Source organism: Giraffa tippelskirchi, chromosome 5 (genome assembly GCF_054371585.1).
Source record: "Giraffa tippelskirchi isolate mGirTip1 chromosome 5, T2T-mGirTip1v1.2.pri, whole genome shotgun sequence".
Taxonomy (NCBI): domain Eukaryota; kingdom Metazoa; phylum Chordata; class Mammalia; order Artiodactyla; family Giraffidae; genus Giraffa; species Giraffa tippelskirchi.
The window spans coordinates 142,503,987-142,521,508 of NC_137279.1; positions in this window are offsets into that span (position 1 = coordinate 142,503,987).

The following is a 17,522-nucleotide window of genomic DNA, read 5'->3' on the forward strand; positions in this document are numbered from 1 at the left end:
TCCATGAACAGATGAGTGGATAAAATGTAGTACATATTTACAATGGAATATTACTCAACCATAAAAAATGAAATGATGCCATTTGCAGCAACATGATGGACCTAGATAACATCATACTAAGTGAAGTCAGACAGAGAAAGACAACTATCATATGATATCATTTATTGAGGAATCTAAATATAATACAAATGAACTTATTTACAAAATAAAAATAGATGCACAGACATAAAAAAAACTTACAGTTACCAAAGGGAAAAGGTGGAAGGGAGGGAAATATTAGGAGTTTGGTATTAATAGATACACACTACTAATGGGCTTCCTAGGTGTCTCAGTGGTAAAGAATCCACCTGTCAAGCAGGAGGTGCAGGCTCGATTCCTGGGTCAGGAAGATTACCAAGAGAAGGAAATGGTAACCCACTCTAGTATTCTTACTTGGGAAATCACATGGATAGAGGAGCCTGGTGGGCTACAGTCCATGGGGTCATAAGAGTCAGACTTGACTTAGTGACTAAACACACACACACATGCATACAGAAAACAACAAGGACCCATTGTATAGCACAGGTAATTATATGCAATATCTTGTAATAACCTATCATGGAAAATAATCTGAAAAATAACATAAATATAAAACCAAATCACTTTGCTATATATCTGAAACTAACACATTGTAAATCAACTATGCTTCATAGAATTAATTAATTAAATTTTAAAAGTAGTTTATCCTTTTAATATTTTGTTCCTCTGAGCACAATTCCTTATATTCCTACAATATTAGAGTTCAACTTCTTAACCTTCTATCCCTTTGCTAAATATGTCATTCTTTTTTTAAATATTATTTATTGGACACTTACTATAAACCAGGCACTCTTCTAAGTTCTAAGGTTACATATGTTGGTAAAACTGACAAAAATCTCTGTCCATATGGAATTTTTATTCCAGAATATGTTAGTATCATAAAATTAATTAGAAAGGATAGATAGTAGTCAGATAACTTAAAATTAAATGTTATAACTAAGGATATACTTCAGTGCATTAACAATGGCTTAATCATCACTTGCGTCATTAAAAGTATTTCATCCTTTAGCTCCTTACAATTGTATCTGATATTTGTACACCTACCCTAATGTCTGCATCAAAAAATATCACAAATAGATATTAGGACTAAAAACCACAGCCCTGACAGTTCTATGAATAGCAGATTCTATTTACATTTCTGTCTGTGGCGCATACCAGTCTTCCAGATCAAGAAACTACTATTTTAAGGATTCCACCTTTGAAGACTTAGAGACATTATATTATCATCATAAGATCACAAAGTTCTCAAATAAGTTACATATTCACTACCCAAAGTTTGGGATGTTAAATTTCCTCAAACTTCCTCTCCATGGATACAGATTGGGAAATACGTTGCCAGTGGGAAAACAAAGCCTGCCTGCAGCACTCAGCTTACAGAGGAAATTAAGCAATTTGTTAACCGCTGTACTTCAAGAGCAGAAGAAGCAGAAAAATACACTTCTCCCAGTAACTACAAATTATTCCTCAGGATAGATTTTGTTTAACAGTAATACGATTTTGCTTGAAATTTCTGGGCGAAGATCCCTGTTATCATATGAGTCATAGACAATCACCCCAGCAAATGCACTATTTTATAGTCATATAGTGCAACAGCAGGGAGGAGAGCTAAGGGGTCGGTTCTGGATTAGAACACTATCTTGACCACTCTCTAGCAGTGTGACATTGACTGGGTCACTTTAACCTTTTTGAGATTTATAGGGTTGTTGTGAGAATCAAATGCACCAAATGCTACCAATTATGTGTCATTGAATCTTCACAACAATCCTGAAACAATTCAATAAGCTGTCATAATCGAACAGGTATTTTAGAGTTGAAGAAATAGTTTAAATAAAATGTCTGCCATAGAACCAGGCCACAAACAAACACTCATAAGTTAGTTCCATTCTCCCAATGCATTCAAGTGCGTGAAGCCCCTTGTATGCGTAAGGCGAATAAAATGTGTATACATACAGCTGTTTAGTTACTTAATATTTGTCTCAGTCTTGGTAAACTCCATTCATCCTGTTTACACTCAATTCTTGGATCACTAAGAGACAGCTGTGAAGTGTAGGTCCCTCACTTTCTACTGCTCCAGACAAGATTTTTCTATCCTTTCACAAGTCAAAAGCAGCAAGGCTTATTGTAAAGACTAAAGACAAGTGAGTTTAGTTACATCACATTCCAATACTTGCCTTTCTTTTGGTATCTCTTTAGGGAGAAAGAAGGGCCAGCATTTAAGAATACTGGTCCTCATAAAGATGTGAATGGGCTTGTCTTCCCCTTTTCTCCTACCCTTTCAATAACTGTTATTTTTCATTCTGTTGAATGCATTAAGGAGAACAGTTGACTATCTACATTCTTTTTTCTTTTATGTGAAAGGGAAATGCACACAGTAGTTTGGTTGGTTAGGAACTGAAGAAAAAGCCCCAGAGAGAAGATAAAAGAATTCTCCCCTGGACACCAGACTGCAGCCTTCCTGAAAGGAGCTGGAACAACACCTTGAAAATGCCTTGGGTTATATAACTGTTGCTGTTCTTACTGTTTTCTTTCGGATACATCACTGAATTCTGAGTCATTGGTTCACAACATAAATGTGTCCACAGGAGAACCATGAAGAATCAGAGTGTCAGTAACGACAACAACTCTTCACCTATCACTGTTCTGAAGTTTTAGTCCATGGTACTATTTCCATTCTGAGCTCTACAACCCATAAGGATCACCTAGTAGTTTTCGTTTTTTATTTTTCTGTAGACTTTTCTTCCTGTAACTACCATATTCAAACATTAGGTTAGATGGATTTTCTGGCTATACAATTGGATTTGTACTCCTGTGTGGCAACATATTTGTATACTTAGAAAACTTTTCTATAAAGAGTTTTCTTAATATTTATAAAATATTTTTTATTTCTTAAGACCTATATTAACTTCTAATTCATTAAAATAATGTGGGTCCCCTATCTTTCTACTTAAAACTACTTGATTTCAGACTTGGTAACATTTTTAAAGTGAATTCTCATTGACAGTGACCAAGCTTCTGGCATACATTTTCAAGTTCACTTTCATTCAAATGTCTAAATAGTAACTGGATATATATGTATACTGAAACTCAAGAAATGTTAAACTTCTATACATGTACAGAACTGTGTCACAAATTAAATATGATAGCATGTGTGAGATTTAAACCAAAGTAACTGCAACAATATCAATCCATGTATTATTAATATCAATAACAGTAGAATCTCTTAATTCACTTAAGAAATGTAATTCATATAATATAATAATTATTTCTTCCCTATATTAATAATTTTAAACCCTTTGATAACCTAAAATTCTTTCTATTCTTGCAATAGTTTAGTTCAACTCCTTAATAATCTATCTTTGTGTCTAGGATACAAAATAATTTGCTAAATAAAAAAACAAAATATGAACATAGTCTTATTTTTTCTAACTGATGGCCCTATTTCCCACTTCTCTAGACTATATTATAATTTCTTAATAAGTACCTGTTTTCACCATGCAGTCATACTATTTTCTTCAAGCAGCTGAATAACCTATTTTTATGCTTAACACTAAATAGTCCAACAGTTTATAACCAATATGAAGTTCAGCCATAAAATTCACCCCATCTTCATAGCAGGGTTCAGCCCTGTGGCTGAAGAAATAACCACATTAGAACTGCATAATTTACAAAAAATTTAATAGAGTCCTACAGATAAATAGCCTTAGCTTGTTTTACTAGATAAGTAATTTAACTTTCTAACTTGGGGGAAATAAAGCAGTTAATTGCTCAATTCTCCACATCCCTTCATAAAAACAAGGTCCATTTCCTCTAGCTGCACAAGGTGGGCAGTGCTGTTTATTGCTCACCTACCCTAGCAGAGAGTGAAAATTAATAAGTTGGTGTTGAAAAGCAAAAAGTGCCTCATATAAAAAGAAAATGTAAATACTAAGTGCCATTACATCATTAGAAATAAAGATCACTTGAGCAAACACAGCAAATAAAAAGGAACACTGAGAAGTTGCCACTAGCTTTTATTCCCTCCCCCTGAAGTCAAAGTCATGCTGACTGCCCTCTCCTATGTTTCCTGGCTCAAATGTTCTATAAGACCCTATAAGGAGAAGGGAATGGCTATCCATTCCAGTATTCTTGCTTGGAGAATTCCATGGAATTCAGAGGAGCCTGGTGGGCTACAGTTCATGGGGTCACAGTGACTAACACTTATAGATATATAAGAGAAACTATAAAACCCAACCTCTATTCTATTTATTATAGGGTGATTAAAGCATGCCAACTGAATGATTGCAACAACAGATACTGACATCAGAGAATAGCAAGATTCTGGAAACCAAAGGATGCATTCCCCACTGTGATGCTGATGACCAAAGAGCAGTCAGAGTCTGTGATATTATGTGACATACTTTATACTCAGCTTCAATGCAGATATAGATAAATCACTGACAAAATGGCAGTTTCTTGATGCCCCAAGAGATATCACCTAACTGTGCCTAACCTAGACAAAAATACTCGTTGAAATTGTCATGATCTCAGTTGTCTCCTGTCCAATAGAAATTAAAAGCGGGAAGGGGTCTTTGGAATGGAGATAAGGCAATGATACAAATATTTATTAGCTCTTCCTTTTTACAGAAGGATACATGTTGAGGACAAATATCCTTCACATGCAGACTGATTGTTCTAAGAAACCAATCTAAATAAAGCTTCATTTTGAAAGGTTTGTTGCTGAACCACGTAAAGACCCCGGGATTCTTGGCTTCTGGAGGAGAAGAATTCAATCCGGGGCCAGAGACGAGGCTTGATCGCTCAGAGCTTTTGTGTAATAAAGTTTTATTGAAGTATAAAGGAGACAGAGAAAGCTTCTGACATAGGCATCAGAAGGGGGCAGAAAGAGTACCGCTTGCTAGTGTTAGCAGTGGAGTTCTATACTCTAAGATAACAGGATTAGCCAGAAGGTTTAATCCAGAGACTGTCCTCAGGCAGGATACATTATTGTTATATAATTCTAAGGAATGTAGAGAGAAAAGAAAAAAAAAGTTTGTCCTTTCTTCCTCCTTGAGAATTCCAGACCCCTCTCTCCTTGGGGACCCCTAGACTTCTTATCAACCTGCCTAGGAAATGACTCTCTCAGTTTCCTGGGCCCCACTCCTCCCTGCTGTGTTTCTGGGTCATTCTCCCCTTAGAGTTGATACGCAACCTTCTCACCCTCCCATGATAGAACAGGTAAAGTCAAGTCTAGGAAGTTTCCCAGCAACTCCTGAATCTACTTTTCCAGAATGACTTGGCTGAAAGAGTTATGAACCTCAGATACATCTGTACACAAACCCATGTCAAAGTTAAATAATTTTTTAAATTATCTTCCTCACTTCTCCTAAATTAACACTCTCAATCATGTTCAATAAAATAAAGAATGATTATAGAAGTCTGTCAGCTTTAGAGTCCTGGCTCAGACCCTTGTTGATCATTAGCAAGTTGATGAATCTTTACAAACCTATTTCCTGTTTTGTAAAATGGGAAGGACAAGGCCCACCTATCAGAAAAATTGCTAAATAATAAATTTGAGCTCCCAACACATAATAAGTACAAAATAAATATGAAGCATTATTTGTTTTAACTTGTTATGAAATTATGCACAGAATCCTTATTCCTGGGTCATATTCCTGAGAACTTGCTTGGTCAAGCCACCCACATTGTTTTGCCCCTTCATCTAATAAAAAAAGTCAGGGTAGTCCAGAGTCAGAATGCCCCTTGGCCACTTTTTATGTTCATTCTGGCAGGCCTTTGCCTGACTACTAACCAGTGCTCATGCCACATCATTACTAAACCTATTCCTTAAGATCATCTAACAATGTCTTCTCATTTCACAGTTTCTGCCCCACTGCATTGTCTGTAAGGCAAACTTATAAACCAATTTTTCTTCTTACTCTTCTTTTTTTCCTTTCCATTTCCTTCCTAAACAATTCAATCTAAAAGCTTTTAGGTGGGGCTGAGCAAGGTAAGCATCAGACCATGGACTGTGGGTGTGCAGTGGCATCCCGGCTAGAAAACTGGATGGAGCCCATGCAGAAAGAGGAGCATGTTCACAAACTGATAGTGGCATCCAGTTAGGGGTGGAGGAGCCCTGAAATGAGTGAAGAGAATATCCTTGTCAAGAGACATCCCAGAGTTGATTGTCAAAGTCTGAGCAGGGTGAGGAAGGTTACTGATGTAGAGGGATGGCCAGGTGCAGGCTGTCCAAATGGAGTGAGAAAGGTCTCTATGCATATGACAGCATGAGGTGTCACAGCCCAAGCAGACTGAGGTGTTTGGTTTCAAAGTCTATGGAAGGTGAATAGAGCATTAACGCAAGGGGTGTTCACAGTGGGAGATGGGTAATACACAGGAGAACTGAGCAAAAAAGAAATAGATTGAGGATATTGGGAGCTAGATTTTCCACAGTTGGTGAAGGGAGTTACAAATGTAGAAAGGAAAAAAACTAGACTGAATCTTGTGGTGTTAGACTGGAACTGGAGCTATCTCTGTGACCTCACAGTTTCAACATTTAGATAGAAATAGAAAAATATGGATGTAAAAAATATATATTACCTTTTCTATTGCTGCTCCTTGGTGGGTGCTTGAGTAGACAAAGCAGGGGAATATATAATTACACATACATATATATAATATCAAATAAAGAATATATAATATTATAATTATACATTTTACATAATAAATAAATAATATATAATTATAATAACATCATTCCCCAGCTTTGTGCATTCAAGGGATCTGAAAGCAGTAATACTACAATAGCAGCAATGAGTTTACATAGCACCAAGATCTTGGTTTCCAAATATCATTCTCTAATGAAAGGACTCAGAGATCCTTGGAGAAATGGATGATTCTAGGACTGAGGCAAGGAAAATAAAAAATGATCCCAGAACCTCTTCTTGGGCCAGAAAATACAGATGTGTTCAAAGGATGAGCTACGTCAAAAGGACATAGGAGCCACCTTAAAGAAGATTTCCCCGATCAAAAGAGTATATAATTTAAGTTCAAAATAAATAGTGATAGAAATAGATTATAAGTGTTGGATAAAGTAGGAATTCATGAGTCATGAGCGAGAAAGTGCAAAATGACAGATAGGTAGGTAGGTAGGTAGATAGATAGGAGCGGGGATAGAGGAAGGGATGGGGGAGGAGGAAGAAAGGAAGGAAGAAAAAGAAAGAGAAAGAAGGAAAGGAAGAAAGGGAAAACGTTTGTTTAAGAATGGAATGTCTAGCTATTCTCAAAAGATGCATTTACAAAACATTTGTTAATAACAAAGAGTAATTACAAAGATAAACTTGTATACACCAGTTTACAGATTAATTGTCTTAATCAAACGATCACAAATCATTAAATGATTGATGAACACATTGTCAATAATGGAGCAAATAGAAATCCTGATGTGTTACAAAGAGATGAACCCAGCACCACTTTTGTAATATTTCTGCCAAAGACACATACATTGACTCTAATCAATAGAAAACAAAAATACACGTTGAGGAATTTTCACAAAATAACCGCCCTATAATTTTCAAGGTCATGAAAGTCAAAATAAGAGTAGAAAAAGATTGAAGGAGACTGCAGAGGCACATTTGACAGCTGAATGCAACATGTGATCTTGACATGGATCGTTCTGCTACAAAGGGTATTTTCAAGATAATTCACAAAACTCAAATGGCGTTTGAGGGTTAGATGGTAGTAATGTGTCAATGTTGATTTCTGAATCTAACGGTTTTGCTGTGATTCATTAGGAGAATGTTGGCAGTAGAAGGAAATACAGTAAGTATCCAGGGGTTATGGGCAACTTGCTCTCAAATAGTCTTCCTGCAATTTTTCTGTAAATTTGAGATTACTTCAATGTAAAATATCTTTTTATAAACAAACACTAACATAAATGCAGTGAAGTACAAGAACCTTTAACACATCATAAAAAGATAAAGCAGAGATGTCAGAACAAGGCAATGGTCTCTGCAAGCTACCTGACAAGTTTTATGTGAAGGTTTGTAAAATAAAATCTATCTAATTGTTCACTGCATGGCCATTTCATTTCTGGGTGTCTGGCTTGCAATGCTGATTCTGCCACTGTTTTTCAACTGGCACACACAGAGTAGGCACTGGAGCAGAAAAGTGATTCTCTCTTTAGGAAGAACACAGTAAGTTTCCATGTAAATTTAAAATGCTGAAATTCATCAGGGCAGCTCATGTCTTTGTTTACCTACTGGCATGGAAAACCATTCATGCCATCATGATTTCATATCCAAGCTAATTTTTAAAAACCAGAATTGGCACTCCATAGGTCAGTTCCAGACAGCCTGTCACATGTGTGGTTTTAAGAATGTGCCATTAAAGAGATGACAGCTACCCTAACCACAGTGGCTGACAAGTTGATGGCCAGAAGCAGTAAATACACAGCCTAAGTTTGTATATAATGGTCAGCATGGTGACATTATTTATAGAGTGGAAAAGCCCACAATGTAAACATACAAGACACACATTTCTTGGACTTAATGATTGTAGTGCTTAATAATTTGAGAGTTTTCATTAGAAGTGTTCTAAATTAATGTAATTTATAATCTGATACAAAATATTTCTCAAACCAGGTTTGGACCACTCCAAATGCGAATCTACAGGTAGTCATCACACAGATGTACACATACCTTTAAGTCAACTCAGAAGTTCTGCTTTCAATACAGGCTCACAACTCCAGCAGGAAGCTGATAACTCATCCCAGATAAGGGCAATCTCTTCAGTCATTTTCAAAATTAATCATATTTTTCCTGTCGTGGTTTGCATCCTATCAAGCTCCCCCATACCAGGGGATATATTCATTTTATTTTTATTTAAGTGGTGTCTTTGGTCTGTTTCTTCTGCCCTTAGCAGTATATTACAATATTATAATTATTTCTCGTGTCAAGAAATTTTTTTCAGAACCAGGCTGCATAGAATTCTGCTAAACAGATGAATCTATTTTTTAACCTTGTTAGTTGACATAGAGTTGACAAAAGCTGATGTTTTGTATATGAACCTCTGTTTCCTTTGCATAATTCCCTAAAAGTGAAATCACTGAGCTAAAATGTGTAAACACATTAAGGTTTTGATAGTATTAACAAGAGCTTCCCAGGTGGTGCTGGAGGTAAAAATACCACTTGCCAATGCAGGAAACCTCAGAGACACAGGTTCGATCCCTGAGTCAGGAAGATCCCCTGGAGGAGGGCATGGCAACACACTTCAGTGTTCTTACCTGGAGAATCCCACGGACAGAGCCTGATGGGCTACAGTCCATAGGGTCACAAAGAACTGGACATGACTGAAGAGACTCACACAAACACACACACACATACACAGTACTAACAAATTGCACTCCTGGAACTCTACTCAATACTCTATAATGACCTATATGGAAAAAGAATCTAAAAAAGAGAAGATATATGTATATGTATAACTGGTTCATTTTGCTATACACTTGAAACTAACACGATATTATAAATCAATTATACTCCAATAAAAAATTTCTTAAATATAAAAAAATACAAAAGCAAATTGCCTTCCCAAATTCTTACAAGTTGCCCTCTCATGAGTTTCTTCTCTTTCCCCTTGCTAGTATTGTTATTGTTCAGTCGCTCAGTCATGTCCAATTCTTTGCAACCCCATGGACTGTAGCACGCCAGGGTTCCCTGTCCTTCACCAACTCCCAGAGCTTGCTCAAACTCATGTCCATCAAGTCAGTGATGCCATTCAACCATCTCATTCTCTATCATCCCCTTCTTCTCCTGCCTTCAATCTTTCCCAGCATCAAGGTCTTTTCCAATAAGTCAGTTCTTCACATCAGGTAGCCAAAGTATTAGAGTTTCAGCTTCAGCATCAGTCCTTCCAATGAATATTCAAGATTGATTTCCTTTAGGATTGACTGGTTTGATCTCCTTGCTGTCCAAGGAACTCTCAAGAGTCTTCTCCAACACCCCAGTTCAAAGGCATCAATTCTTTGGTGCTCAGCTTTCTTTATAGTCCAGCTCTCACATCCATACATGACTACTGGAAAAACCATAACTTCAACTATACAGACCTTTGTCAGTAAAGCAATGTCCTTGTTTTTTAATATGCTGTTTAGGTTGGTTATAGCTTTTCTCCCAAAGAGCAAGCATCTTTTAATTTCATGGCTGCAGTCACCTCTGCAGTGATTTTGGAGCCCAAGAAAATAAAGTCTATCACTGTTTCTGTTGTTTCCCCATCTATTTGCCATGAAGGGATGGGACTGGATGCCATGATCTTAGTTTTTTGCAAGTTGAGTTTTAAGCAAGCTGTTTCACTCTCCTCTTTCACCTTCATCAAGAGGCTATTCAGTTCCTCTTGACTAGGATTGAGTGTGGTAATATTCAGTTCCAGTACTGAAGTGTGGTAATATTTCACTTCAGTACCTAATTGGGTAGACCACTCCTTGAGAAAAAAATTTTGCTTAGAGAGTTTTGAGCTCCAGGGGGTTTTGTTCATTTGTTTGTTTTTCCAGAGAATACTATTGCTTAAAAGGCTGGTTATCTCTTTATCTCAAAGAGAACAACCTTCTGGGTACTACCATCCTTCAGTGTTGTCTGGTTAAAGTAAATCGCCCAAAAAGCAAAGAAATGTTTACTTTCCTGGACTTCTTTCTGAGTTCTACACCAGTCACTTCAACTGTTGCAACTCAATTCTTTTTGCCAAAATCAGCTCATTCACCAACTGTTTTTAATTAGCTATGGTTGCGATAGTGTTTGCATTTTGCCCCCCTCCTCTTTTTATAAACATAAATTTCCAAAATAATTACCTATTAGGCTTGAAGTCTCATGTTTTTGCCAATCCTGAGGGTAAAGTTTTTTGTTTTGGATTGGTTTGCCATTTGTGTGTGTGTGTGTGTGTGTGTGTGTGTGTGTGCTTGTTTGGGAAAGTTTGTAGATCCATTTAGTTCTCTCTGAAGATCACATAACCAAATAAACATAGACACCATTTTTGACAGCAGTTATTACAATACTGTATATTCTTTTGGTTATTCTACTTAGTTTTGACTTTTTAAAGTACTACTATAAGGTCGTTGACTCCATTCACATTATTATAAAAATAAAGGTGCAAAGACACAAGATTGGCAATCAGTTTAGCTAATTGAATACATTTAGAAAAAAGTATACTTAAATAAGCAGACATTTACTTAGGCTTTTCAAAACTAACCTTTCTCACATTAGCAAAAAGAAGAATTTCCTCTCCTCACTACCCCATTATTGTTTTTTATTTGAAATATGTTATATTATAGAGGGTAAAGTAGTATAAAGAAAGACATTATAAATTCAGTGAGGGAGAAATTCATATATTACTATTACTGTACAGTCCTTTTAATTTTAATGTTTGCTTTGGTATAATAAAAATCTCATCCTAATATTGCATAAAAATCATTTTCGCATTTAAATTTCCTTGCTCTTAACACAAGATTCATCTGGGATAAGACAAACAGAATCAAAATTCTGCATTAATTAACCTGGAAGAATGAATCTTCCTGAATGGTTTTGGGGTGCAGGTTCCAAACTACATCGCACCATAGTTTGGTCTAGTCATACAAAGGGAAAATAAACAAACAGTCGTATTTCTTGAGAACTCCTGGACTGAGCGATAATGTTAATTCAGGAAATTAATTCCATAGTTTATGAGGCTCCTCAGAATTCAGCTTGACTCTATAACACTTCAAAATTTTTTTTAAAATTTCAGTTTCAAAATGGAGCTTTTGTTTTCTGCACACATCTTTCTTTTAAGCCCAGAGTTCCCTCATCTGATTCTCTTGAGAAGGGATGTGGATAATCTTTTGGCCAGAGCAAATAATTTTGATACTCTAGGGGGATCAAGCTATTTGCTAGTTGGGCTCAATGACCTCATCTCTGCTCTGTGGGGACCAGTTTCTACAGATGTGTTCACCAAGCTCAGGCCAAGCTCTGAGCACAACAGACAAGCAGAATTGTAGAATGTAGAGTCAAAGAGATGTACTTTAAACCTGGTTCTGCCATTTGCTGGGTATGTGGGCAAGTCATTTGACTTTCATGTCTCAGTTTTCTCATCTGTAAAATGGGAAAGATAGCAATATTTGCTTGACAGGGTTGTTATGAAGATTAAGAAATGTAATGCATACAGAGTACTTTGTAAAGTTCAGAATATTATTTACTGTAATATTAGCTATTTTATTATCCATTTTTTTACTGTCCAGAAGACACTAATAGAAAACATAAAAACTGGATTTTTTTCTATTTGAAATTTTAGCTCATTGAAATGTTTTAAATTCATTATTTTTATTCCTTTGGCTACTCATAATAGTTTTAGAAATTATAGCATTTCATATATTTAAGATTTAAATATGAGATTTTCTTATATATGCATTTTCTCACATATTAAAAATTTTTCAAATTTTAAAAAAATGACAAAATCAATATCTAGAGGGAGGCATGAGGTGGGAGGGAAGATGGGAGGGAGGTTCAAGAGGGAGGGGACATTTGTATTCTTATGGCTGATTCATGTTGTATGGCAGAAACCAACACAATACTGTAAAGCAATCATCCTCCAATTAAAAAAAGCTATATTCCCTGTACCTACTTCACAATTGTACATGTGAATATTTTCCTTATTTGCTATATTTTGTTCTCCTCATGTTAAATAAATAAATCATTAGGGGAAAAAAATGACAAAATAGAATGTTTCATGTGGGAAGACTCAAAATTTCTGTAAAATATAAGTACTTAAAAGGGTTTTTTTTTTTAACAAAATAATATACTTGCCCTAAAAAAAAATGAGTTTTTGAAAACTTTAAAATTACCCATGTGGAGAAAAAATTATCTTAAGGAGGTATACTTTTCCATACTAAAAATTAATTTATTTTAAAAATTTCATGTAATAAGCATTATAAGTACCTACTATGTTGTTGTTGCTGTTTAGTCACTAAGTCATGGCTGACTCTTGCAATCCCATGGACTATAGCCCTTCAGGCTCCTCTGTCCATGGGATTTCCTAGGCAAAGAATACTAGAGTGGGTTGTTATTTCCTTCTCCAGGGGATCTTCCCAACCCAGGGATCGAACTTGTGTCTCCTGCATTGTAGGTGGATTCTTTACTGCTAAACCACAAGGGAAGCCCACCTACTATATGAAATACCTATTAAGTAGGTATTAAGCACCTAGTTCAAGCATCTATGCTCTGCACCAAGCAGATGGAAGCAGCTTCCAGCTTCCTCACAGAGCTCACTGACACCATTCAGCTCATAGAGTTCATAGTCCCAGCAAAGCTGATGGGTAGGTTCTAGGATTTATCTTTTCAAACAAATCTCTGCTTTAAAAATGAATAAATAAAACATTCTGGTTCTATTTACAATTCAGTTTTTCCTGGAGTTTTTCCCACAGGATTAGAATCACAATTTCTAAAGTCTATGAGGAGCAGTGATTTAGCGTAACTTATACTGATAAAAAGCCAGTGGCCCTGTTTGTATAATGACAAAGTAAATTAAATCTTTAATTTTTATTTCAGCTAAGCTTTTTGTTTGGAATCACATAAACTAACACATAGGATATTTCTGAAAATTAAATGACATAATGTTTATACAATAGCTAGTTCAGAGATAGAATGCAGTAAATGACAGCCATTAACATCCTTATTTACAGCTATAGCAACAGGGAGGAAGAATCAAATCCACATTTTAGGCTGTGGCACAGTAATCTTTTGCCTTGTGTGAACAGTATGCTTTGTAGCACAAATTAAACCTGTATGATAACAACTTTCATATTCTATTTTAAAATATTTCTAAGTTATTAGGAGACCCTCTCTGATCTATATTTGTACACATCTCTTTCTCATAGTAATTCTGAAAGGTATGTATTCATTTCGATGTTTTACAGACAAGGAAATTAAGATTCCGGAAGTGAAATTGTCTGATCTAGTTTACACAGTTAGTAAGTAGCAGAACCAGGATTCAGACGGAGACTTGTCTGACTCCAAAGCCTTTCCATTTGCCTCTACTGGAAGACTTTTGTTAATCAAATTGAATTCATAAACTTGTTTTTCAAACTGTTCTTTCTTCTTGAGTCCAAAATTCCTAGAGACTCCAAAAAGATGTCTGGGATTTGCTAACCACTATTCCAACAAAACCATACCCCAAAAACTTTTTCTGCAATTTGATTTTGTCACACAGAATAATTTCCCAATATAAAAAAATAAATAAATAAAAACTAAAGGTAACTTTAGAATAACAAAAGCTTCACCTTGACAGTTTGTTTGGACTGATCACATACAGTGTTCCTTTCTCTCTCCCACTTTGTCTCTTGTATAACAGAAACCAAAGAACAAAATGCAGGAATCTCACATAGAAATTCCCTCTCTGGGCATCAACCAAACACATCCGCACCACTTTGTGACACCTGCTCTCCTATCTCATGGTTGAAAAACTAAGGCAACCTTGGAAACAAGATCAAAATTGAGTGATAAACAAATGAAAAGTACAAAATGCCTTTTACTTAAAAATGGGGATATAGTCGTGGTCAAAATTGTCACCAGCTTTACTGATACATGTCAGCTTCTAGACTGACAAGGTAAATCTTCAGGGAAAACACAGATGGTTCAAAAGTTAGTTCCCATTAGGAGAGAGATGGAAAGGCAAGCTGAGCCGTTACCCCTGAAATAAACAGAAGCATTTTCTTAGGACAGACAAGGAATAAGGAATCTCCATGAAGTACAAAAATGAACAGGACCTGAAGTACTTTTTTAAGGCAGAAGATAAAATTAAATGATTTCATAATGAATCTATGATTTTCTTAAATCACACAGTGACAGTTTTAGAGACAAATATTCATTTAAATATTCTGAATTTCCAATCTGATTTTTCATTTACTTTCTGATGTAAGCAATTTCTTAAGATACTTAACATGATTCACTAATGGTATATATTTTTTTCAATCTCTTACCTACCTGCAGAATTGTTACTATCTTTAATCTGCTCAGGACTTGGGAATCATAGTGGAATGGGGAGGAACACCCCCAGAGCTCTTTCGTCTGGTCATTCCAATCAGCCTCGGAACCTCAAGCCAAACTGACAGAGCCAAACACGTATCAATACAAATAAAACATCACAAGAGACTTGGCAGGTCTTCGAGTGTTGTCTGAACATTTTCCACTAAGCAACGCCAACTCTGCCACCACTTAGCTACTCATATTCTACTTGCAATCAAAACTCCAACATCTGGAAAGAATAATCTTAATTTTTAACATGTTAGTCCTTAGAGGACTCATGAGAGCAGAGGAAATAAGAATCCCCCCAAGAATGTCTAAGTCATTTAGAACGTTAAGTTGCAAAAAAATAGTCTTTCTTTCTCTTATATTTGCAGTTAAAGACGGATAACAAAATTAAGTACACACAGGGAGCTGTCTTCTGTTGGCATTTATCCTGCCTTATAAATCTTATATATTCTACTAGCACTTGCAGTGGTAGCCAGAGTATACCCCAGTAGAAAGAAAGAAGTCACTCAGTCATGTCTGACTCTTTGCAACCCCATGGACTGTAGCCTGCCAGAATCCTCTGTCCATTGTATTTTCCAGGCAAGAATACTTGCTAATACTGCCAGAGTGGGTTGCCATTTCCTTCTGCAGGAGATCTTTCTGACCCAGGGATCGAACCCGGGTCTCCCGCACTGCAGGCAGACTTTTTACCGTATAAGCCATCATGAAAGCCCATTCCCCAGTCATTTCTTCAAATGGTAGCTTCAGCATAATGTCATTCTTGCTTGTTAAGTCCACTGAAATCTGAAGTGACTATGGATCCTGGTGGCGATCATACCAGGAAGCAAAAGACAGTGGCATCAGACAGACCTGAGTTTCGATCCCAACTCTGTTTTGTTCCCTTGGACCATTTACTAAGCTTTCCAATCCTAGGTTCCCTCATCTGTAACAGAGGGCCAGTGGGGATAACCCTGCAATTTCAAGAAAATTAAATGGAACACTCTGCAATCTAGTATAGTGCCTGAGACATATAGGTGCTCAATAAATGATGGTTAAAATAAACTTAAAAGAAAAATCTGCATGTATCAGACCCCTAAAATTCCTTTAAAAATAATGAAGAGGTCTGTGGTATGATGTTCAAGATTAATACACTAAGCATAACAAAGAGTTTCCCCAATCTCAGTAGGAAATACTCACCAAAATATAGGAAACACACTCTAAAGTAAAAGGATGCCAAAAGATTCAGGTGCGGCCCTACAGTGATCACTACTAGAGAATGATGACTGAGCTCCACAGGTGTGAGGTCCATTCAATGTCCTTGGCTACCTTCTGTGGGCCCCAAATCTCCTTCCCTGGCAAAGAATATCCCCCAGTTTTGAGAACTGGGCCATCAACACTGCTCCAAGAGCCATGGTAGAAGAGGAGACACTGACAGACAACAGTCCTGGAGTTAAGGCAAGAAAAACAGAGCAGCAGCAATAGTAAAAACTGCAGCTCATAGCCAGGAGTGCTCAGGACCCCTCAGCTACAGTCAAAGAAAGACCAAGAATAACACCTGATAGAATCAGCACAAACCACCACTATGATTACCCATGCTTTTGGTTTACTTGCAAATAAGGACTCCAGAGAGGAATCCTATTTTGTTCATTCAGTATTTATTCAGTCCAGTATAGAAACCATGGCTTGGGTTCCACTTCTGATATGGCTGCAATTTTATAAAAAGGGAAGTAACTCTATGAAATTTTTGGTGTAGACAGGTAGCAAATTGAATGTGAATGGACAGGCCTGAGACTGTAAACAGTCCTGATTCCAGTACTTTATTTTGAAACAAGCACTTCACAGATCCTTGCTTCAGATCCCTTGACTGTGAATTGAATATAATTCTACTTGCCCTAAAAGCTCCACAAGGTAGTTCTAAGTTTATAATGAGACTGTGTACTTAGAAGTTCTTCAAAAGGGGGCATATGGCTTTGTTGTTATTTTGAGAAACAAAAGCAATTGACTAGGAAGTAGGATGGAGGATCTTTCAGCATTAAAATATACATCCAGTCTAGAACCGTCAAAGACCTTATCATCTAGTCCAGAAGACTGACATGAAAATAACTATAATAAATTATGTAGTTTAGATGAGAAGACAAATTGCTACAGAAACACACTGAGTTATGCTTGTGAGGTCACTGAAGATGTGATGTATGAGTAGGAGTTTGCCAACAGAATGAGTGTGGAGGATGTGTGTGAGCAGGTGGTTGGGGGAGGGGCTGGGGGTAGGACCCTCTAGGCAAAAGGGACCATGTGAGCAAAGGCAGAGACACATGAAAGCATATGATATGTTTGGGGATCTGCAGTATTCTTGTTTGGCCACAGCCTAAGACACATGAGAAGGAGCAGAAACTGGAAAATTAATCTAGGATCAGCGTGCAAAGCCATACTAAGGAATTTGAC